Source organism: Lagenorhynchus albirostris, chromosome 6 (genome assembly GCF_949774975.1).
Source record: "Lagenorhynchus albirostris chromosome 6, mLagAlb1.1, whole genome shotgun sequence".
Taxonomy (NCBI): Eukaryota; Metazoa; Chordata; class Mammalia; order Artiodactyla; family Delphinidae; genus Lagenorhynchus; species Lagenorhynchus albirostris.
The window spans coordinates 15,131,731-15,155,679 of NC_083100.1; the positions used below are offsets into that span (position 1 = coordinate 15,131,731).

Sequence of the window (23,949 nt, forward strand, 5' to 3'; positions counted from 1 at the left end):
ACCTACTAGAGAATGGACTTGAGGATATGGGAATGGGGAAGGGTAAGCTGTGACAAAGCGAGAGGGAGGCATGGACATATATACACTACCAAACGTAAGGTAGATAGCTAGTGGGAAGCAGCTGCATAGCACAGGGAGATCAGCTCGGTGCTTTGTGACCGCCTGGAGGGGTGGGATAGGGAGGGTGGGAGGGAGGGAGACGCAAGAGGGAAGAGATATGGGAACATATGTATATGTATAACTGATTCACTTTGTTATAAAGCAGGAAAAAAAAAAGAAAAAAAGGAAAGGCTGAGAAAAAGCTATCTTTTGGGCTGGCCAAAATAGTGTATTGCTATTTAGAATTTTCTCTGGGATGCTTTGTCTCTAAATATTGCAAGAAAAAACTTAGCTGTTTAACACATGGAGATGTCTAAAACCATTGGCTCAAATTTCACACACAGAAACATTGACAAGCTCCTTCTCTCTGAAAAGAGAAAGGCAGACCAGACTGATGCTTCCCCATTTGCATTTCCCTCTCGGAGCTGCCTTTCTGACTAAATGCCATGATTTTAAAATGAAGTCTGTTTTTTTTCCGCATCCGAAATATCTTTATTTGCACTCTGGAAATGCTGACGTCAATTGCCTTACAAATCCAGGGGGGAAAAAATACCAGTTAATTGTAGTTGAGAAGACTGTCGAATCTCTAATAATGGTAGGCACAGAGCTTGTCAGCAGAGCATCCGTTGCCATAGTTACCTGTGAGGGATGACAACATCTGCATATCACTTAGCTAAATGATCCCACATGGCACCTTAGTGATTATTAGAGAGGGATCCGATATTCCTCCGGTGAATATGTGAATCAAGTGAAATGACCCCTGTGAGCAGGGTTTTCTCAGGGGGGTTTTCCCTTCCAGATACCAACAGAATGATCGCTTGATAACTCTTAAAAACAACGTTCAACCTTTGCTTTTGGAACAGTTTAGAAATGCAGTGTCACAATAATTGACCCGTTGAATCAGTTTGGACTATATAATACCAGCTGTGCCCACGGCCAAAGAGGGAAAAGCATGTTAACGTGCGTTGTTCTATCTTACACGATAGCAGCAACCAACCAAATTGATCTTTTCCCTTAAATGGCTGGTTTCATTCCAAAACAGTTGTGGAGAGAATGAATCCAAGTGTGTAATTTAATAAGTGTATATTTTACTAACTTAAACGAATGAAACACACTGATGCATTTATTTAAACTGTTTATACATGTAGATGTGCCCACAACTTAAAGATCCTTGGCAGCATTTACTGAGCCCCATGCCCCTTCCATCGAAGGAGAGAGCTGAGAATCAGAAATAATCTGCTCAAGGTTGACCCCGCTTGTTCCAGAAGTTTCATGCAGAGCCATTCTCAGCTCCTTAGAGGCTCTTATAAGGGAAATAGGCACGAGAGTCCAATCTCTTTAAATAATGTTAAATGTATTATTTAGCAAGGAGAGAAGGATTTAAAGTTTTGATAAGAAAAATAATGCTTCCGGCATATAAGACTAGATTGCGTTGTTAAATACACCCATACATGCACACACTTTCTGTGGTGAAATATACTAGAAGGCAACAAAATACACTAGGAGCTTGAGGTATAGTGCCTCAACTAAAATGTTCAGTGCTAGACTCTCCACATTTTCCAAGAGGAAGGGTCCCCACAAGTAGCTAGAATATAGGAATAATTTTTTAAAAAGATGGAAAACCTAGATTCCCACAAAACCCTGCTCCAAAAATGTACAGAAGAGAAACTCTTTTTGGCCAAGGGCTGCATGGTGTTTTTGCTTTTCAACCTAAAAAACAAAGATAGTGCAAAGGGGGTATTGTTCTTTCTCATGTGTTACAAATTTGGGGGGGAGAAAAATGTGCATACACAAACATATCTGCAAATCTACAAAGGCATAATGTATTCATAAGCGTTAGTATACTACTGTGATTTGAGTCCTAGGATTTAGTGAGTCTAATATTTTTGTTCCTGTGAATATTTCTCAGCTGCCTGGGATAACCTGAAAGTTACTAGCCTCCTTTTCTTAGTGGCTCCGTGTCAGAGAAAATAATGGAAAATGAAATCAAAAGCCCTTATTTCATCAGCTGACACAGGCAGGACAGCGGAGGGATCACAGGCTAAGGCTGGCAACCAGCCCTTTTTCTCTCAGAGGAAAATTACCAGAACTCTTTGCAGAGCGGACACAGAGCAGCCAGCAGTGCTGCCTGGTGTTCTCCTCTCAGAGCTCTGAGACTGAGCAGATGGAGATTTATAAACAAGACGGCAGAGAGAAGCCAGGATTCCACCCCAAAGCAGAGCAGGCCACCTCTGACCAGGTGGTCCTCACACCACGTATGTGGACATTGAACAGACAGCATGAAACACTAATGGCAAAAGCACCGCCTAGAAGAGCCAGCTGTTCCTAGCATAGCTGTGACACTGGAAGCCAGCAGAATGGCCCTTGTGGCAAGGGTGGGTACTGGATTTTTCATAATACGGTTGTAGAAATGGAAGCCCCCAAGAAACCCTCTGGCTTATCCAGTCACCCGGCGGACATGAGTCAGTGTCACGGTGCACTCCCCTGACTCTGCCCTCCGTGCATCTGCTCTGGGATTGCAGAGGTGCTGGGGCCCACGGGACTCCCAGGACAGAGAACAGAGAGGAAGAAAGTCAACTGAATATTATATTGTATTGTAGAGATAATAGAGACGTCAATCTATTGCCTGAGGTCATATTAGTTATGAGCCTTATAAGGGTAAAGACTTCTGACTGTACCCTGCTATACTCCAGCTCCTAGTAGGAGAACTAGCTCAAAAAGGTGCTCAGAGTATATGACATGAACGAATGAATGAACGAATGAAACATTACCTACTTTTCCTCCATAACCAACCCTAATCATAGAAGAAGCTACATGCATGTGGGGGGTGTGTGTGTGTGTGTGTGTGTGTGTATTTCCATTGATTTCCAGCTTCTGAAGTACAGTTGGCCTTCTGTATCCACAGTTCTGTATTTGCAGATTCAACCAACTGGAGATCAAAAATATTCAGGAAAAAAAGTTCCAGAAAGTTCCAAAAATCAGAACTTGAATTTGCTGCATGGCTGGCAACTATTTACATAGCATAGCATTGTATTAAGTATTATAAGTAACCTAGAGATTATTTAAAGTATACAGGAAGATGGGCATAGGTTATATGCAAATACTATGCCATTTTATACAAACGACTTGAGCATCCTCGGACCACAGTGCTCACAGGAATCCTGCAATCAATCCCCTATGGATACTGAAGCAACTGTACTAAAGCCCAGAGGAAAGATATTTTACTAAAGGAAGATACTATACTAAAGCCCAGAGGAAAATATGATCTTTGTCTTTGCATGTAGTTAGACCATGAAAGTAAAATATGGTTTGGTGAAAATGTCCTACTAGTTGGAGATTTTGAGTCTAGCATCCCCATGGATAAACCATATATATGAATATTTCAGTATTCAATTCTTATCTTCCCTTTGTGTGTAGGAACCTGAGCCATCACTAGGAAAGGGCATATGGGGAAAACTGTACCAAGATCAACACTCTGGGGAAAGGACTCTTAAGGCACCACTGGAAGAAGAAAAGCAGGCAGCTAGCTATCAGCTGGCAGCTGCAATAGAACTGCTATCTGATGGTCCCTGAAATGCAACCACAGGTATCCTACCACCATCATCATCCACTGTCTCCTGGTAAACCCCTCAAGTTACTTGTTATCCCTCTCTGGTACCTCCTCTCAGAAACACTTCTTCCCACCAGCTACACTTCCTCATATGAATGCTCTCATTCCACGGATCACATCTACTCTGGACATTCTCTTTAACTAGATTTTGCCCATATTTCAATTTCAGGTGAGGGGTGCACCCCTTCCCTCACCTCTGGCACTTTGGAGCTACTACCCCAAAAGGAGGGCAATTGGTCTGGAAGAGGAACCACTGTAAGCCATTAGCCCATTTCCAAGCAGACTACTGAGTGAGGGAGTTTCCACTTTCAGAGCTACCATAGCAGGACAATCTCCTGGGACAATCGTTGTCAATGACACTGGCAGCCAGGTTCCATGTGCTCTTGCCTCCACCATGATCTTCTCTTCTTTAGGCTAGAGCATATTTCAAGAGTACCTTTTCCAGGCTGTATTCACATAAAGGGTAAAAAGACACAGCACTAAAGACTCTTCACCTATACTTGCTTTCCCAGTTTAGGTGGGTCAACAGTGCTACAGCCCACTCACCCACATGGAAAAGCCAGCATATTTCCATACATCTACCAAGCACAGCCAAGTACTGTGCTTAGTTCTCAGGAAAAATCTAGCTTTTGGATTTTAATAATGGATGTCTGAATGGGTTCCAAAGGCCCTTTGGGGTTGCCAAGGTTATGTTTTCTTGCAATCTTCAGCTGAACAGGCTGAAAGGGAAGGTTCCTAAGAGCTGGGAGAGAGTATGAAAAGGAAAATAAACAGAATGGAGAGACAACTGGAGTGTGGATGCCCGAATTCCTTCTGAACTTTGTACAGGGAGACCTCACATGTTCTCTTCTCTTCCTTCAGAAGCAGGGACAGATGGACATGGCCCTACCTCATGGCCAGATGGGAACCCCAGCTTGCTTTTTGGAAATCCATGGGCATTTTTCTCTCTGGTCCTGAAACTGATACACTAATATCAAGAAGGATAGCCTTCTTTTCACTTCCTTTCTGTCTTGATTATCACTCTCTATGCTTTAATCTCTTCTAATTTCCTTCTTCTCTCTGTTTTTCATAGCTCTGTTCTTAGCCCTCCATCCCATTCTCACCAAAGTAAATGGGAAAAGAATTCGCAAGAGGGGAAAGAAAGTATAACTTTCTCATCACAAAAATAAACTTTGGGTGTTTATCCTTAGAGATTATCTTAAATAACATATGTGTTTTCACTCATTCAGTAACAGTCAAACTCAGAGCAACAGTCAGCTCTACCGACCACCAGTCCCTCCCATCAGGAAATTTACACAGGCCTCTTAGATAACCTCATCCACCAGAGGGCAGACAGCAGAAGCAACAAGAACTGCAGTCTTGCAGCCTGTGGAACAAAAACCACATTCACAGAAAGATAGACAAGATGAAAAGGCAGAGTGCTATTTACCAGATGAAGGAACAATATAAAACCCCAGAAAAACAACTAAATGAAGTGGAGATAGGCAATCTTCCAGAAAAAGAATTCAGAATAATCATAGTGAAGATGATCCAGGACCTCAGAAAAAGAATGGAGGCAAAGATCAACGAGATGCAAGAAATGTTTAACAAAGATCTAGAAGAATTAAAGAACAAACAAACAAACAAATTAAAGAACAAACAAAGACCTAGAAGAATTAAAGACCTAGAGATGAACAATGCAATAACTAAAATGAAAACTACACTAGAAGGAATCAATAGCAGAATGACTAAGGCAGAAGAACAGATAAGTGACCTGGAAGACAGAATGGTGGAATTCACTGCTACGGAACAGAATAAAGAAAAAAGAATGAAAAGAAATGAAGACAGCCTAAGGGACCTCTGGGACAACACTAAATGCAAAAACTTTCGCATTATGGGGTCCCAGAAGGAGAAGAGAGAGAGAAAGAACCAGAGAAAATATTTGAAGAGATTATAGTCAAAAACTTCCCTAACATGGGAAAGGAAATAGCCACCCAAGTCCAGGAAGTGCAGCAAGTCTCATACAGGATAAACCCAAGGAGAAACACGCCGAGACACATAGTAATCAAAATGGCAAAAATTAAAGACAAACAAAAATTATTGAAAGCAGCAGGAAAAAACGACAAATAACATACAAGGGAACTCCCATAAGGTTAACAGCTGATTTCTCAGCAGAAACTCTACAAGCCAGAGGGAGTGGCATGATATACTTAAAGTGATGAAACGGAAGAACCTACAACCAAGATTACTCTACCTGGCAAGGATCTCATTCAGATTCGATGGAGAAATCAAAAGCTTTACAGACAAGCAAAAGCTAAGAGAATTCAGCACCACCAAACCAGCTCTACAACAAATGCTAAAGGAACTTCTCTAAGTGGGAAACACAAGACAAGAAAAGGACCTACAAAAACAAACCAAAACAATTCAGAAAATGGTCATAGGAAGATACATATCGATAATTACCTTAAATGTGAATGGATTAAATGCTCCACCCAAAAGACACAGGCTTGCTGAATGGATACAAAAACAAGACCCATATATATGCTCTCTACAAGAGACCCACTTCAGACCTCGGGACACATACAGACTGAAAGTGAGGGGATGGAAAAAGATATTCCATGCAAATGGAAATCAAAAAAAAAAGCTGGAGTAGCAATACTCATATCAGATAAAATAGACTTTAAAATAAAGAATGTTACATGAGAAAAGGAAGGACACTACATAATGATCAAGGGATCAATCCAAGAAGAAGATATAACAATTTTAAATATATATGCACCCAACATAGGAGCACCTCAATACATAAGGCAAGTGCTAACATATATAAAAGAGGAAATCGACAGGAACACAATAATAGTGGGGGACGTTAACAACTCACTTATACCAATGGACAGATCATCCAAAATGAAAATAAGTAAGGAAAGAGAATCTTTAAATGACACAATAGACCAAATAGATTTAATTGATATTTATAGGACATTCCATCCAAAAACAGCAGATTACACTTTCTTCCCAAGTGCACACGGAACATTCTCCAGGATAGATCACTTCTTGGGTCACAAATCAAGCCTCAGTAAATTTAAGAAAACTGAAATCATAACAAGCATCTTTTCTGACCACAATGCTATGAGATTAGAAATGAATTACAGGGGAAAAAACCATAAAAAACACAAACACATGGAGGCTAAACAATACATTACCAAATAACCAAGAGTTCACTGAAGAAATCAAAGAGGAAATCAAAAAATACCTAGAGACAAATGACAATGAAAACACGACAATCCAAAACCTGTGGGATGCAGCAAAAGCAGTTCTAAGAGGGAAGTGTATAGCTATACAAGCCTACCTCAAAAAACAAGAAAAATCTCAAATAAACAATCTAACCTTACACCTAAAGGAACTAGAGAAAGAAGAACAAACAAAACCCAAAGTTAGCAGAAGGAAAGAAATCATAAAGATCAGAGCAGAAATAAATGAAATAGAAACAAAGAGAACAATAGCAAAGATCACTAAAACTAAAAGCTGGTTCTTTGAGAAGATAAACAATATTGATAAACCATTAGCCAGACTCATCAAGAAAAAGAGGGAGAGGACTCAAATCAATAAAATTAGAGATGAAAAAGGAGAAGTTACAACAGACACTGCAGAAATACAAAGCATCCTAAGAGACTACTACAGGCATCTCTATGCCGATAAAATGGACAACCTGGAAGAAATGGACAAATTCTTAGAAAGGTATAACCTTCCAAGACTGAACCAGGAAGAACTAGAAAATATGAACAGACCAATCACAAGTAATGAAATTGAGAGTGTTATTAAAAATCTTCCAACAGGGCCTTCCCTGGTGGCGCAGTGGTTGAGAGTCCACCTGCCGATGCAGGGGACACGGGTTCATGCCCCGGTATGGGAGGATCCCACATGCTGTGGAGTGGCTGGGCCTGTGAGCCATGGCCACTGAGCCTGCGTATCCGGAGCCTGTGTTCTGCAATGGGAGAGGCCACAACACTGAGAGGCCCACATACGGGAAAAAAAAAAAAAACTTCCAACAAACAGAAGTCCAGGACCAGATGGCTTCACAGGTGAGTTCTATCAAACATTTAGAGACGAGCTAACACCCATCCTTCTCAAACTCTTCCAAAAATTTGCAGAGGAAGGAACACTCCCAAACTCATTCTATGAGGCCACCATCACCCTGATACCAAAACCAAAGATACTACAAAAAAAGAAAATTACAGACCAATATCACTGATGAATATAGATGCAAAAATCCTCAACAAAATACTAGCAAACAGAATCCAACAACATATTAAAAGGATCATACACCATGATCAAGTGGGATTTATCCCAGGGATGCAAGGATTCTCCAATATACGCAAATCAATCAATGTGGTACACCATATTAACAAACTGAAGAAGAAAAACCATATGATTATCTCAATAGATGCAGAAAAAGCTTTTGAGAATATTCAACACCCATTTATGATAAAAACTCTCCAGAAAGTGGGCAGAGAGGGAACCTACCTCAACATAATAAAGGCTATATACGACAAACCCACAGCAAACATCATTATCAATGGTGAAAAACTGAAAGCATTTCCACTAAGATCAGGAACAAGACAAGGATGCCCACTCTCACCACTGTTATTCAACATAGTTTTGGAAGTCCTAGCCATGCAATCAGAAAAGAAAGAGAAATAAAAGTAATACAAATTGAAAATGAAGAAGTAAAACTATCACTGTTTGCAGATGACATGGTACTATACATAGAGAATCCTAAAAATGCCACCAGAAAACTACTAGAGGTAATCAATGAATTTGGTAAAGTTGCAGGATACAAAATTAATGCACAGAAATCTCTTGCATTCCTATACACTAATGATGAAATATCTGAAAGAGAAATTGAGGAAACACTCCCATTTACCACTGCAACAAAAAGAATAAAATACCTAGGAATAAACCTACCTAGGGAGACAAAAGACCTGTATGCAGAAAACTATAAGACACTGATGAAAGAAATTAAAGCTGATACCAACAGATGGAGAGATATACCATGTTCTTGGATTGGAAGAATCAATATTGTGAAAATGACTCTGCTACCCAAAGCAATCTACAGATTCAATGCAATCCCTATCAAATTACCAATGGCATTTTTTATGGAACTAGAACAAAAAATCTTAAAATTTGTATGGAGACACAAAAGACCCCGAATAGCCAGAGCAGTCTTGAGTGAAAAAAACGAAGCTGTAGGAATCAAACTCCCTGACTTCAGACTATACTACAAAGCTACAGTCATCAGTACAATATGGGACCGGCACAAAAACAGACACATAGATCAACGGAACAAGATAGAAAGCCCAGAGATAAACCCACACACCTATGGCCAACTAATCTACAACAAAGGAGGCAAGGATATACAATGGAGAAAAGACAGTCTCTTCAATAAGTGATGCTGGGAAAACTGGATAGCTACATGTAAAAGAATGAACTTAGAACACTCCCTAACACCATACACAAAAATAAACTCAAAATGGATTAAATGTAAGACCAGACACTATAAAACTCTTAGAGGAAAACATAGGAGGAACACTCTTTGACATAAATCACAGCAAGATCTTTTTTGATCCACCTCCTAGAGTAATGGAAATAAAAACAAAAATAAACAAATGGGACCTAATGAAAGTTCAAAGCTTTTGCACAGCAAAGGAAACCATAAACAAGACGAAAAGACAACCCTCAGAATGGGAGAAAATATTTGCAAACGAAACAACAGACAAAGGATTAATCTCCAAAATATATAAACAGCTCATGCAGCTCAATATTAAAGAAACAAACAACCCAATCCAAAAATGGGCATAAGATCTAAATAGACATTTCTCCAAAGAAGACATACAGGTGGCTAAGAAGCACATGAAAAGCTGCTCAAAATCACTAATCATTAGAGAAATGCAAATCAAAACTACAGTGAGGTATCACCTCACACCAGTTAGAATGGGCACCATCAGAAAATCTACAAACAACAAATGCTGGAGAGGGTGTGGAGAAAAGGGAACCCTCTTGCACTGTTGGTGGGAATGTAAATTGATACAGCCACTATGGAGAACAGTATGGAGGTTCCTTAAAAAACTAAAAATAGAATTACCATATGATCCAGCAATCCCACTACTGGGCATATACCCAGAGAAAACCATAATTCAAAAAGACACATGCACCCCAATGTTCATTGCAGCACTATTTACAATAGCCATGTCATGGAAGCAACCTAAATGCCCATTAACAGATGAATGGATAAAGAAAATGTCGTACATATATACAATGGAGTATTACTCAGCCATTAAAAGGAACTAAATTGAGTCATTTGTTGAGACGTGGATGGATCTAGAGACTGTCATACAGAGTGAAGTAAGTCAGAAAGAGAAAAGCAAATATCGTATATTAACGCATGTATGTGGAACCTAGAAAAATGGTATAGATGAAGCGGTTTTCAGGGCAGAAGTTGAGACACAGATGTAGAGAACAAACGTATGGACACCAAGCGGGGAAAGCTGCGGGGGGTAGGGATGGTGGTGGGATGAATTGGGCAATTGGGATTGACATGTATACACTGATGTGTATAAAATTGATGACTAATAAGAACCTGCTGTATAAAAAAATAAATAAAATTCAAAAAAATAAAATAAAATAACTGTCAAACTCTCTACCAAGCCCTGTGCAGAGGACATCAAGGGTAATAAAATAAAAATCCTGCTATCCTAGGAATCCCAGTGTTAGAATAATTTTTTTGTGTGCCTTAAGGTTTTCATACCGATAGAAGCAAGGCATTGTTGGAATACAGTGCAATAAAGTCTTAATTGTCTCCAGCAATATAGAGGAAGCTTCTTAGCAGGTGTGACATTTGAGTTTAAAGGATGAATAGTAATTGTCTATGCAGTCAGAAAAAGGAAAGAGCTTATGAGACTAAAGGAAAATCATCTTAAAATATTAGAAGATGAAAAACAACTTGTGTATTCAGGAGACTGCATTCAACAGCAGTATTTAGAGATGAGACTATACAAGTAGGTAGTGGCCAGGGCAAGAGGGTCTTACGCTCTGCATTTAAAGGTTTAGAGGTTGTCTCATGCAAGTAGGGAAAACTGAAGTGTTTAAGTCACAAAGCATCATGATCAAGTTTGCATATTAAAAAAATCCCTCTGCTATGGTGCTGGAGATAATGCAGCCAGGACAAGATCGAAGGCAGGGAAACTAGTGAAGAGGTACTGAGAAGTCCAAGCCAGAGATGGTGAGGATATGAAGTAAAGCAGTGGCATGGATTTTCACATTTTTTGTCATTCAGTTACCAAGGTAACAGTTTTTTCCTGCCTCATATTGTGATGTGGAATCAGACAAGACAATATCTGCATTCTAAGGCAAGATCGTGTGTTTTTCTTTGCTTATATTTACTAAAAATTATCTTGGCCTAAGCTCTCCCAACATAAGTGAGTGGCAGTGGCGGTGGGTTGTCATTGTTGGTGATGAAGATGTTGATAATGATGATGACATAGATCCACATAGAATGTGAGATCAAGCTTCAAACTCCCCTGAATTAAAATTGAATACCAATTATTCCTTCAAAAGGTTTGAGGTTGTTTCTTTGGAGACAAGAATACCATTATTGAAAGCCATTCTCGCCTTCAACTAGGTCTCCCCCAGACACTGCTGAACATCCAAACCAAAGAACAGAAAGATCTGCTGATTTTATGATGCTGGAACTTAAATATAGAGCTAGAGGCTTCCTTATGTGCATTCTGGTTGATGTCTTCTCTTTACTGCTCCAACAACACCTCCAGGCTCATCTACCACCCTGCTCCTTCTTCTCGAACTTTCACCCAAATTTTCCACACCTCCTGCCCTTGTACATGCTGTTCCATCTGACTAGGAGTCTTTCCCCCAATCCATTCTGCCTGAGACACTTCAGCTCATCTCTCAGTCTTTAGTTCCAAGGACATCATTACCTCTTTGCAACCTTCTCTGATCCCAGAATGGAGTTGGATGATCAATACTTAATGTGCCCATATCACCGTACTCAAAACTGTGTTATAGTACTTAGATATTGCACTGAAAGAAAGAAAACCTGTTTGAATGAACAAATTAATGAGGAAATATAATCATAGGAAGACAGCAATGTAACAGTGAAGTACAGATTAGAAAGTTAATACAATCCAGTAATGACCAGTGATTACGAACCAGGACAAAATGGCACGTGTACGTGTATTTTTCTGGAGAGTCAATAGTTTATCAGAGTCTCAAGGGGGTCTACAAAACAAAGTATTTAGAAAAATATTTTTTCTTAAAAAGTGAGAAAAAGTTAACATAAAACATTCTAAAAGAAAATGAAATATTCTAATGTATTTCTGTTGAGTCTTGTTATCCAATCACCTTTATGGAATTGATTCATTAAATGTATCAACCAGGAACAGAAATAGCAAATGTAAACACATCAATTAAAAACCAGATTTTAACTCAAGCAGGAATAATAATAGAATGATCCAATGAGTTCTGCTCTCAAGTCAGAGAAAGCCACATAAACTATCCAAAATCCAATAGAATATAACTTTAGACATCTTTAGGTGTTGTATGGGCCTAAGAATATAAGAAATTAAAAAGATTCTAAAGTATATAAACTTCCATTTCTTAAAACCCCATCAAATTCAAAGATTTAGACAAGGAAGGGGAAAGATACGTACACATCGTAAGAGCTTATCGGCTTAGTGGGAGCCGTGAGCTTCTCCCAGTACACAGAAAAATTAAAGTAAAATTACGTTAAAGTAAAATTAAATTAAAGTGCATAACTCGCATTCAGGAAAGTGGACTAAGTGATCATTCCCCTCATAAAGTCAAGGAATCCTTGACATTATAACATAAATAAACTTAGCACATACCCTTAAGATTACAAACAAGAATCCAGATATATTCCTGGCCTAAATCTCTGCTGGTAATAATATAAATTGCAACAAAAGGAGCTTCCAGGGCCCAAGGTCCTTCCATTTGTCCTGACGTGGTCTGCAGGATCAAGGACTGTGGGGGCCATCTAAAGGAGGAGTCGATTCTTTTTTTTATTATTATTTTTTATTTTTATTTTTTTTTGGCTGTGTTGGGTTTTTGTTTCTATGAGCGTGTTTTTCTCTAGTTGCGGCGAGCGGAGGCTACTCTTTGTTGCGGTGCACGGGCTTCTCATTGAGGTGGCTTCTCTTGTTGCGGAGCATGGGCTCTAGGTGTGCGGGCTTCAGTAGTTGTGGCACGTGGGCTCAGTAGTTGTGGCTCGCGGGCTCTAGAGCGCAGTCTCGGTAGTTGTGGCACACGGGCTTTGTTGCTCCACGGCATGTGGGATCTTCCCAGACCAGGGCTCGAACCTGTGTCCCCTGCATTGGCAGGCGGATTCTTAACCACTGCGCCACCAGGGAAGCCCAGGAGTCGATTCTTTTCCAGCTGCTTCCTCCAACACAATGTATCAGAAGACACATTGCTGCCGTTGTCCTTTTACAGCATGAGTGCTAGCTGCCAAGCCAACAGCAAACTTCACATCAGTACATCCAGTCCATCAGGAGAATGTGTCCACCGAGGGAAAATGTGACGGAAGAGCTGTCTGGTACTCAGACAGACTGGGCCGTGTGAAATTCCCCTGGCCACCCTCATGGGCAGAGTCTCCCTTTTACGTCAATCGTTCACTATGATCAGAGACCCAGGGATCATAAAATCTACCCACGTGAAAAATGCCATCAAAGAATGATGAGCTTGACTCTTCTGCAAATCACAGATACCACAAAGATCTAGAAGGGAATGCCTAGGTGTCTTCTCCCTGTAGCAGCTTTAACCTAGAATACAAAGGTGGTGCTCTGAGGCATCCTGATTGATCAAAATTAAACCTCAAAGAGCTGTGAGGAGACACAGAACAAGAAACATCAGATCTGCTAGTATGTTCTGGAAAACCCCTAGGCTAATGATATTCACTATGAAATAAGAAAGTCTTGACCCTTTCTCCAGTTGTGGTTTGCTTCTGCCCACCAGGAAGGGCCTCCTTCCCATCCTCACCTTGTCCACCTCCCTCAAATCTCTCTTATAGTAACAGTGAAGAATTATAATCCCTAGAAAGTTATAATATCATCTAAATTAGAATATCGGTATGAATGTGTGATTCATATATACACCGAATGGGGAATAATGAAGAAAGTTAGCCCCCAGAGTCAAAAGAACTTTATATCATTTTTCCTAAAACTTAGAAATGCTGAAAAAATCTGTGACTTTGGAAGTGTATATCTGAATCATTTTTCGGAAATATATTTTACCTGTATTTAATGTGCCTTTGCTTTCAAAAATGCATATTTGTGTCCCGTTTTAAATGTTTACTATGACTCCCTTGTTATTTATTTATTTTTTTAAAAGAGAGAGAAAGAGACACCGAGATGAAAACAAGATGACCTTGGCCACAGGAATGACTTAATGGCCATTCCAGGACCTTTTTGGCAATAGTCCATCTCTCCATTTCTAGAGTGTGAAAATGCAGGAGCCTGAAAGACTGTGCCAAGCCAGAGCAGCTGATCTCCTGGCATCCTTTTTCCAACCAATATTCATCCAGAATAAGCTCCCTCCTGCCGATTGGATTATCGTATAGATACTCGCTACTCAAAATGTGGTCCCAAGACCAGAAGAAGCAATATCACTTGGAAACTTATGAATAAGAGAAATTCAGAATCTCAGGTCCTCGCCCCAGAGCTACCTGACCATAATCAGTATTTTTCTAAGATTCCCAGGCGATTAATATGCACATTAACATTTGAGACGTCCTGGTGTACAATATACCTTGCCAATATCCTGCCATTGGCACCTGGAGGACAAGAAAGGGAGGAAGGCATTCACATGTCTACTTCAACTGATGGAGGAAGGAAGGACTGAGCTATGGGCCCTGAAGTGTTCTTACTTGGTACAGGAAGGATATTGGATCATGAGGATGGTGTGGCTGTCTTAGACGGACTGGCAGCTTGCAGACTCGAATGATTTTTATAAATGTAACTCAATCTCACTCGACTTCTATTCTGACTACTAGCTAATATTTTTTGACCATTTACTGTATGCCACAAACTATGTTAAGGTCTTAATATGTACGATCTCACATAATCCTTTTAATAATATATCAGTAGGTTCTGTTACCTACCTCCATTTGCAGAGATAGAGGCCGGCACAGAGTTATCCATTAACTTGCTCAAGGTCACACGGCTAGTTCTCTGTGATTCCCTCCAGGCATGTCGAACCCAAAGCTCACACTCTTATCCTTAGTGCCAACGTCACTGCTCCTGTGTGGGACAAATGTATATGGCATGGTAACGAGCAGAACCTTTATGCACATCCACATTCAGATGACTGAGCTGCAGATGGTCAGCCAAAGAAGATAACGATGAAAGTTCAAGGTTGCAGAGTCAGAGGCCCAGATTAGCTTCAGCTTCAAAGAGAAAGTAAGAGCTGTGTGGGGAGGGACCTTGTTCTGGCCACAGAGAAGTGGTCCTCAGGCTGTGATGTATGGTGGCCAGGGCTCTGTGAAAAGGCAGCTTTTTGAAGCATTTTGCTGAGCGAGGGGCAATCAAAGCTGATGTCCCCCTTGAATGAAGCATTCAGAGCTACTAAGAGTCCCATAAAAGCATGACTGAGATGAGTATTTCTCCACCTCTGCTCTTCCCCTTTAAGAGGACAGTGGGCAAGGTCAAGTTATGAAGGGAGCAGGTAGAGGGAGGGGTGATCGGTGGGGACAATGAATAATGGTGGGAGTATTGTAAGAGGGCAGCTGGGAAGACTGTAACAAGCAGGGGACAGGGGGCAGACATCCAGAGGAAGTGGTTTTCCTGAAGGCTTGCTAAGAGCAACAAAGGTTCTGGGAAAACTGAGGACGCCGTGGGAAGGTGAGTGACCCAGAACTTACAATATGTCCTTCTTGGGATCAGAAGATGTCTACTGACTGTCCCATTTTTTAAATTGGAGCCCCAGTGGATAAACAAGGTTTCCAAATCTGAAAAATCTTCATTTTAGTCAAACTACAGCCTGATTTCCCTTGAAGGTCATCCCGTCATGTCTTCAGGACGCCTAGGCTCTCCTGAACTTCGGAGCACAGATGTTAGGTTTCCAAACAGGTGAGTCTACCTTTGAGGATTAGGGAAAAAAAGCAAGAGCAGGAGCAGTTGGTCTGTCGCTAAGGGAAGTTGTTTGTGTGAGACACGGGCTGGCCTCAGTTCTGCCAATCAGATGTGAAAATCAAAGTGATTATACCCAGTGCAAGAGTTCGAAGTGGCCCCCACTGGCCAAACAGGTGGCCTCTGGATTCCCCACAGCCATTAGCCTCCCTGAAGAAACAGGACTTGAGAAGATGAGAGTTTTCAGAAGTTGTTCCATCTGAGATCCTGGGGTTCAAAGGTGTCGATGGTGTAGCCAATGAGAGAAAGCTGGCTAGCAATGTTGCTTTCTTTAATCTGAGTTTTAAATTTTATTTTATATGGGAAATTCTCTTTAATCTTACAACAAAGAGATTTATTTTAAGTCTTTAAAAAATCCCTTAAATTAATGTTTGAGCCACAGGACCAGAAATAGAAACATGCTACGTCAAGAAATGATCGTAGATTAGTCTCGTATTGTCTTGTTTTCTTTCGTTTGTTTTGTTTTCTCATCCCCCCTTTATGAATCTCTTTTCTTTTATTTGTAGTCTACTTAATAGAAGAAGAAAGCAGACTGAAATGCACCTTCTTGAGCCTGAGGCATTGCTGCTTCTCTGAGAGAAGTGAAAATAAATTGTTTAAATTCAAGGAAGATATTTTAGTGAAACAGAGACCAGGTGAAGACAGCCCTTGCGGCAATATAAATAACAGACAAGGAAGGATGGAGATGGCGTTTTGAAGGAGAAAGACAAGTTCACCATGCCCTCAGGGCTCATTAGTGGAAATAACACTTCCAGGAAAACAACATCCTTTAAAGATGTTCAGAAGTTTCCTAGGTGATCATGAAATTTCTGGTAGCAGTATGAAGTTTCCAGAATACACAGAGCATGCCATCTGAGAGCAACTTGATTGGCAATTAGGACAACACAGAATCTTGGGGCTGGTCTCCCCTTCTTCAACCGATAGTTAAAAAAATCAGTGACATGGCAGGGGCTTGATGTTACCTAATGGGCTAAAGCCCTTGATGGCGATAACTAATAATATTGGTGTACGCAGGATTTAATCTTTAACTTGATTTCCTGTGGTGACTAGATGATGAGCAGGGAGACTGGGCATTTATTCTTTGATAGATCCTTTCTGCGTGTATATGAACAATGCAGTAAAGCAGGAGGAATCACGGATTCTACCCTCTTGTGTTCTCCCTCCACCACCACCCCGACAGCTGCCGTGGTGAGGCCAGCAGCCTTCACGTACAGGTGGTGCTCTTGGTAAGACATGCAGGGAACTGTGTTGGCCAACTGCCTCTGCACCTTTACTGTGCAGATATTATGTCCAAAGCCCACAAAGCATGGCAAAGACATTCAAAAAACATGAAGTCAAGAGTCAAGCAGACCTGGTTTGATGCCTAGCTCTTCCCCTTACCAGCCTCGTGCAAGTTTCTTAACCTTTCTTAGCCTCAGTCTTACTTATCTGTAAAATGGCAATAATGCTAATAACTCCCTCATGATGGTTGTAAAAATTAAATGAGATTAGGCTTGGTGGAGTGTCTAGTTGCTGATGAGTACTGACAGAAATGATATTAACATTATGTTTATTAATCTCTGAAAAGGTCTTGTAAGTGAACCATCTTTCTTCACAGAGAATGAGCCATTTTGCAGTCATCACTCCAGCCAGGGAAACAAGAAGGGGCCCTTACTGATGGTGGAAAACCACAGATCAGCTGGGCACATGTACAGATTTCTTCCTTCAAGCTTAGAAGACAACTCTTTGATCAAGGCTAGTTAGCACTTTGCAGGGAGCCTTTAAGATCCTACAGAGGAGACACTCCTTAAACATTTCACGTCATTGTATGTTTATGGTTCCAGAGTAACCAAGATCTTTGAAGACTGGTCTTCCATCAGTCATGTTCTTTCCACTGCTCGTGGAGAAAGATCTCTTGGTTTGGTTCTGGGATGCGACCATAAAAATAGGGATGGCAGACACAAAGCAGTGAAGTAACACCCTGCAAGCTGAGTGGGAATTACAAACTTTGCATCATTATTAATGAAAAAGGGGTGGAGTGACAGTGGCCATCATTAAGAAACTCTTGGCTTTTCCCATCCCTGATGAATGTAGTTATACAGCCAAGATTGCCAAAGATGCTCTGAAGAGGACAACATGAGGGATGGGCATTTTTTGAGGTCTATCAGCCTCAAAAGAGGGAAGGCATGAAGTTAGTCACTTCAGGTGATTGACAGATGCACATCAGCATGTATAAACTAGCTTGGCCAGCAGAGTCTCAGTGCCTGGGCCTGACCTAGGCACCAGCCTCATTTGACAGGGCATCATGGACCAAAGTACAATAGTGCTAGATGATAGGGGTCATGACCAAGAGGAAGTGGAAGAATTTTTTTTAAAAAAGAGGAGTGAGGGCTTCCCTGGTGGCGCAGTGGTTGAGAGTCTGCCTGCCGATACAGGGGACACGGATTTGTGCCCCGGTCCAGGAAGATCCCACATGCCGCAGAGCGGCTGGGCCCGTGAGCCATGGCCACTGAGCCTGCGCGTCCGGAGCCTGTGCTCCGCAACGGGAGAGGCCACAGCAGTGAGAGGCCCGCGTACCGCAAAAAAAAAAAAAAAAAAATAGGAATGAAAAAGTTTGCCAGATGGTCAACAGGAATCTCCCTAAAACAAAAAGTCAAAAAATCATTTTTCTCAGCTATATATCTGCTATGATCTTACCATCTTCATTTAGATGCCGATTGGTTGACTTTTTTAAAAATGGAGAAATCAGAGTCACAAAGTTATAGAACCCCTTCCTGTGTACGACCTGCCTTCATTTCTCTTAAAATTGGGCAAATAATTGCCAAATGCCCATGTGGAGTCCAGGGCTGGTCAAAACCACCTGGAGAACATTTATGAATTACAGGTGCTGTGAGCTTACCCCACATAGACCAACCTAGGACTCCAGGGGTGGGCCCCCATTGTTTTAAGCATTCCTGATGATTGTGATGGGTAACCAACTTTGGGAACTGCTGGAATAGGCCATTTCCTGGCCCAGCTTTACAGAGCCTGCACCAGAACGTCACCTCCTCATTATTGGTTGTCCTTGGAACTCGCCATCAGGAAGTTGTCCAGCAAGTTCCAAGAAGATAACGTGACGCCAGTAGCCCATTCCTTCTACTTATCCAGGGGTTTTCCTGCTCCTCTGCTGCAAAAAGTCCCTCCCGCCAAAGCGCTAACGCTTTCCGCTTAAATTGGTCTTTACCTTGAGCTGTATCTGAACCTCCCTGCTCTCAAAGTGGAATCCAACTTACCCCTTCTCACGCTGAAGACTTTACCTGTTGAGAGTCTTGTAAATGCGACACGAGTTTGTCCGTGAAACACAGTGGCTAAAATATGACAGACAGTCCAGCAAAAACATCATGGAAAAATAATCACTCTGACAGGTGCCCAGTAAAAGTCCTAATGTACCCATGGATTTTTTGCTTAAAAAAATAAAAAAAGATTGTTTTATTTCAGTTCAGTGTGCGTGCGTGTGTGTGTGTATGTGTGTGTGTGTGTTGTAGGGGCGGAGAGATTTTTGAGTCAGATTTAAGCAAAGCAATAAATTAGTCATGTATTCCAAAGGGGAAAAACAATCTGACCCGGTACTTGGAAACTGGGGGAAAGACAAGTTTCTCTTTTATCACTTAGGAAAGATGCCAGGGGTGGGGAGGCAGCAGAGGTGAGGAGGGTGGGAGAGTAGTTTTTCTTTCTTAATCACGGTTTGTAAATGGTATACATGTATTGCCGTGACTAAATCTCCCTAAATCATATTTTAGAGAAAAAAAATCCTTTAACCTCCAGTATTCCTTTGTGAGGAAGAAAGATGTCATGGAAACCACGCTTGTGCCGAAAGCAAGAGATGGTGAAAATGATAGGACTGTTTCCATGACTCCAAAAGGAGATGTTGATCTCCATACAGAGACGGTTATCAAGCCTCAGGAACGGTCCCTTGGCTGAGGTGCCCTTGACCACTCTGTCCCAGTTACTCTCTGTCAATATTCTACCCAACCTTTAAAGTCAAATTCAAATTTGCCAGCTTTGGGACTTCCCTGGTGGCGCAGTGGATAAGACTCCATGCTCTCAAGGCAGGGGGCCTGGCTTCAATCCCTGGTCAGGGAACTAGATCCTACATGCATACCACAACGAAGAGTTCGCATGCCACAACTAAGGAGCCCAGGAGCCACAACTAAGGAGCCCATATGCTACAACTAAGGAGCCCGCCTGCCGCAACTAAGACCAAGCACAACCAAATAAATAAAAATAAATATTTTTTAAAAATTAAAAAAAAATTACCAGCTTCCCCAGAAGCATCCTCCCCCTTCAGTTAGAGGAGGTCTTCCTTCCCCTGAATGTTAGTTCTTCAGACCTTCAGTTGGAGCAATGGTTCTCAACGGGGTGGGGGGTGTGTGTGTGTGACTTTGTGTCTCAGGGGACTTGTGACAGTGTCTGTATTCATTTTTTTAATTCAAGTATAGTTAATTTACAATGTTGTGTTAGTTTCTAGTGTACAGCAAAGTGATTCAGTTATACATATATGGAGTCTTTTTCATATTCTCTTCCATTATAGGTTATTACAAGATGGTGATAATAGTTCCCTGTGCTCTACAGTAGGTCCTTGTTGGTTATCTAGTTTATATATAGTAGTGTGTATCTGTTAATCCCAAACTCCTAATTTATCCTTCCCCCCACCTTTCCCCTTTGGTAACCATAAGTTTGTTTTCTATGTCTGTGAGTCTGCTTCTGTTTTGCAAATAAGATCATTTGTATCATATTTTAGTTTCCTCATATAAGTGATATCATATGATATTTGTCTTTCTTTGTCTGACTTACTTCATTTATTTTGAAAATGTCTAGGTCCATCCATGTTGCTACAAATGGCATTATTTCATTCTTCTTATGGCTGAGTAGTATTCCACTGTATATACGTACCACATCTTCTTTATCCATTCATCTGTCGACGGACATTTAGGTTGCTTTCATGTCATGGCTATTGTAAACAGTGCTTCTATGAGAAAACCCTAATTCAAAAAGACACATGCACCCCAACGGACATATTTTTGATGGTCACGGCCAGGAGGGAGGTGCTACTGGCAACTAGTCGGGGAGAGGCCAGGGGGCTGCGAAACATCCTACAATGCACAGGACAGCCCCACAGCAAATGACTTTCAGCCCCAAACATCAGTAGCGCTGAGGCCGAGAAAGCCTCCCTGCTTGAGGGTGACGTGTGCTGGCCCAGCAGCGGCATCTGACACAGCTGAGCTCTCCTTCCTCTTGCCCTTTCTCCTACTTGGCTTCGAGGACATCACACTTTTTGGGTTTCCTCCAACCCCGCTGGTCCCTCCTTAACTCCCCAACTTCTAAACATTGGTGCCAGGCTCGGTTCTTGGACTTCATCCCTCCACCATTCTCACTTCAGTCTATGCCTTTAAATATCTTCAGACCTACCAAGACCTGACTTTGACTCTCAGTCCAGACTCCCCTCTGAATTCCAGGTTCATGGATGTTAAACATCTCCATGTGGACGTCTCCGGGGCATCTCAAACTCAGCACATCCAAAAGTGAGCTCCTGATCTTTCCCCCAAAAAACCTGCTCCTCTGGGCTTCCCTGGTGGCGCAGTGGTTGAGAGTCCGCCTGCCAATGCAGGGGACACGGGTTTGTGCCCCGGTCCGGGAAGATCCCACATGCCGCGGAGCGGCTGGGCCTGTGAGTCATGGCCGCTGAGCCTGTGCGTCCGGAGCCTGTGCTCCGCAACGGGAGAGGCCACAACAGTGAGAGGCCCGCGTACTCCCCGCCCACCCCCCACCCCCCCCAAAAAAAGAAAACCTGCTCCTCCAACTAACCTCAGTTCATGGAAATTTCATCTGCTCATTTGCTCAGGAAAATGACCTCACAGTCATCTCTGAGTCCTCTCTTTCTCTCAAACACTCCTTCAATCTACCATCAAATCCTACTGACTCAAAATATATCCTCAATCAATTATCACCCTGGCCCAAGCCATCATCATGTCTCGACCTAGAGCATCACCCTCGTCTCCTAACTGGTCTCCCTGCTCCTACCTCTGTCCCCTTCTCAATTCGGGAGCCAGGTGAGCCTTTTAAAATATGAATCGGATCATGTCACTTCTATATTCAGAATCTTCAGTGGCTCCTGTCCATGCCAAGATAAAAGCCAAAGTTCGTATAATTCTTACACATTTTCACATGATCCATCTGCTACAAAATCCCCTATCTGCCCCCAGCAGTATCTCTCTGACTCGTATCCTACTGCTTTTCCTCCTTCCCTCTGCAACCACACTGGCCAGCCTAACACATTCCCACTTCAGGACCTTTGCCTTTGCTGTGCCCTCTGCCTAGAATGCTCTTCCCCTAAAATCCCCACGGCTTGCCCCATCAATCTTGTAGGTCTTATCGAAATGTCACCGTCTCAGAGAGGTCACATGATTTAAAATTGTAGCCCTCCACCTCCCCTCGTCGGTTTTAATACTTTTCCCATAGTGCATATCATCATATTCTTCTTATCTAACTTGTCTAATCCTCCCAATAGGATGCAAGCTCTCTACAGGCTGGGGATAGTTTTCACTGCTGTCTGCACAGCACCCAGAGTAGTGCTGTCTGCAGTAAATGCCCAGTGTGACAAAGGAACGAATCCCCAGTTAGACTTCAAGATTCTCTGGGAACGTGAGATGCTTTGCATCACCCCACCCAGCATCTTGCCCATGTCTCCTTTTGCTTCTCCCTGACATTGATCCCTCGTATAGGCAGGCACTGTACAAGGAGCTCTTGTACACATTCGTAATTTCATTTACTTTATTAGGAACTCGATCCATTTCTAATTGAATATTCAATCTGAATGCTTAAAACGTCAAAATGTATCTTCGCCACAGTGAAGGCTTCATCGTGCCTTCTAACCATTTTATCAATCTACCAGGAGTCTGGCTGAGACTACGGATCCTGCCTCAGAGGAGAGGCTGAGAGCGGAGTTCCTGCACCATCTTGTTGACAGACTCGGAACTACACCTCCTGAACCGGTCTTCCTGTGTCCCAGCATGTGTGAAATGCTGCTTCTGTTTACTGCTCTCCTCTCCACCCCCAAGGCAGTAAAACGCCTCCTCTCCTCACCTTCCTGACGTCCCAAACTCCTCCATGACTGGGAGTGTTTTAGATTGGTGATCTCACTCTTTCAGGAAAAAATCAATTTCCTCCTGGCCCAAAAAGGAGAGAACTGAGGGTGCTTGAGGTTTTGACTTCTCCCAAACTGTTCTCTACTTAGCAGCTTCACCCAACTCTAGTCCTTAAGTCAGGAAATACTGCAGGTAATGTCAGTGTTTCATATCCAAAGCTGCTCTCCTACGAGGCACGCTTTCCTTGTCATCGTGGAAGACCATCTCAGCCCCAGTTTCCAAAATTCAGCACCCACCAGCCTGTTGGGAGTTCTATAATATGCTTTTATTTCACTATCAGAACTCAGGCTTTAGATGTAAATCATCCTGGGAGAAGTGCAGCTTGATTTCCAATCACACCAACTTAAATGTCCGATAGACAACCTACAGGCAGGTATTAAAGAGTGAGGACAGAGAAGGAAGGTCACTTGTCACCCAGAAGACAAAGTCTAAAGGTAGACACCAAGAGGCAGAGCCTGTGACAAAGAAAGGTCAACAGGGCCCCCAAATTCAACTTCACACGCCCTACTCTTTCCTTCATGTTCAGCCCACCTACACACAGAGTGAGCTCACCACTTCCAACCTTTGTGTTTGGGACTAGACAGGGGAAAGGGGCAGATCAATCTGCATTTCTGAAAATTTGACATTGAAATAATTTATAAAGCAATTCTATTACTCTCAAGAACCACAAACTACAAATTAACTACAGTCACCAAAGTCTGAGAAAAGGCTAGGGACGCAGGTGGGTGGTTTGTAATTAGCACATGAGTTGCTTGAAAGGAGCTGGCACTTCTGAAACATGAGAAGCTTCTCGAATCACTTTAGCCAAGATGCAGGGGTTGGTTTGTTTCTGTGAGATCTGTAAAGAACACGAAAGACTGTGGCGTCTTAAGTAAATGTAAACTCT

General features: G+C 42.0%; 1 protein-coding gene across 20 annotated transcripts in view; it reads right to left on the reverse strand.

Moving 5' to 3' along the window:
• KCNE4 (potassium voltage-gated channel subfamily E regulatory subunit 4) overlaps positions 1-23,949 on the reverse strand; it is an 82,476-nt gene that overhangs the window by 46,995 nt on the left and 11,532 nt on the right. For 6 of the 20 annotated variants that reach the window (XR_009541038.1, XR_009541042.1, XR_009541037.1 and 3 more), the window contains exon 2: positions 14,874-15,012. The exons of the other annotated variants lie outside the window; for them this stretch is intronic. The gene's annotated coding sequence lies outside the window, so the exon portion shown is untranslated. The remainder of the gene's footprint in view (positions 1-14,873; positions 15,013-23,949) is intronic. 20 annotated transcript variants of the gene reach the window in all.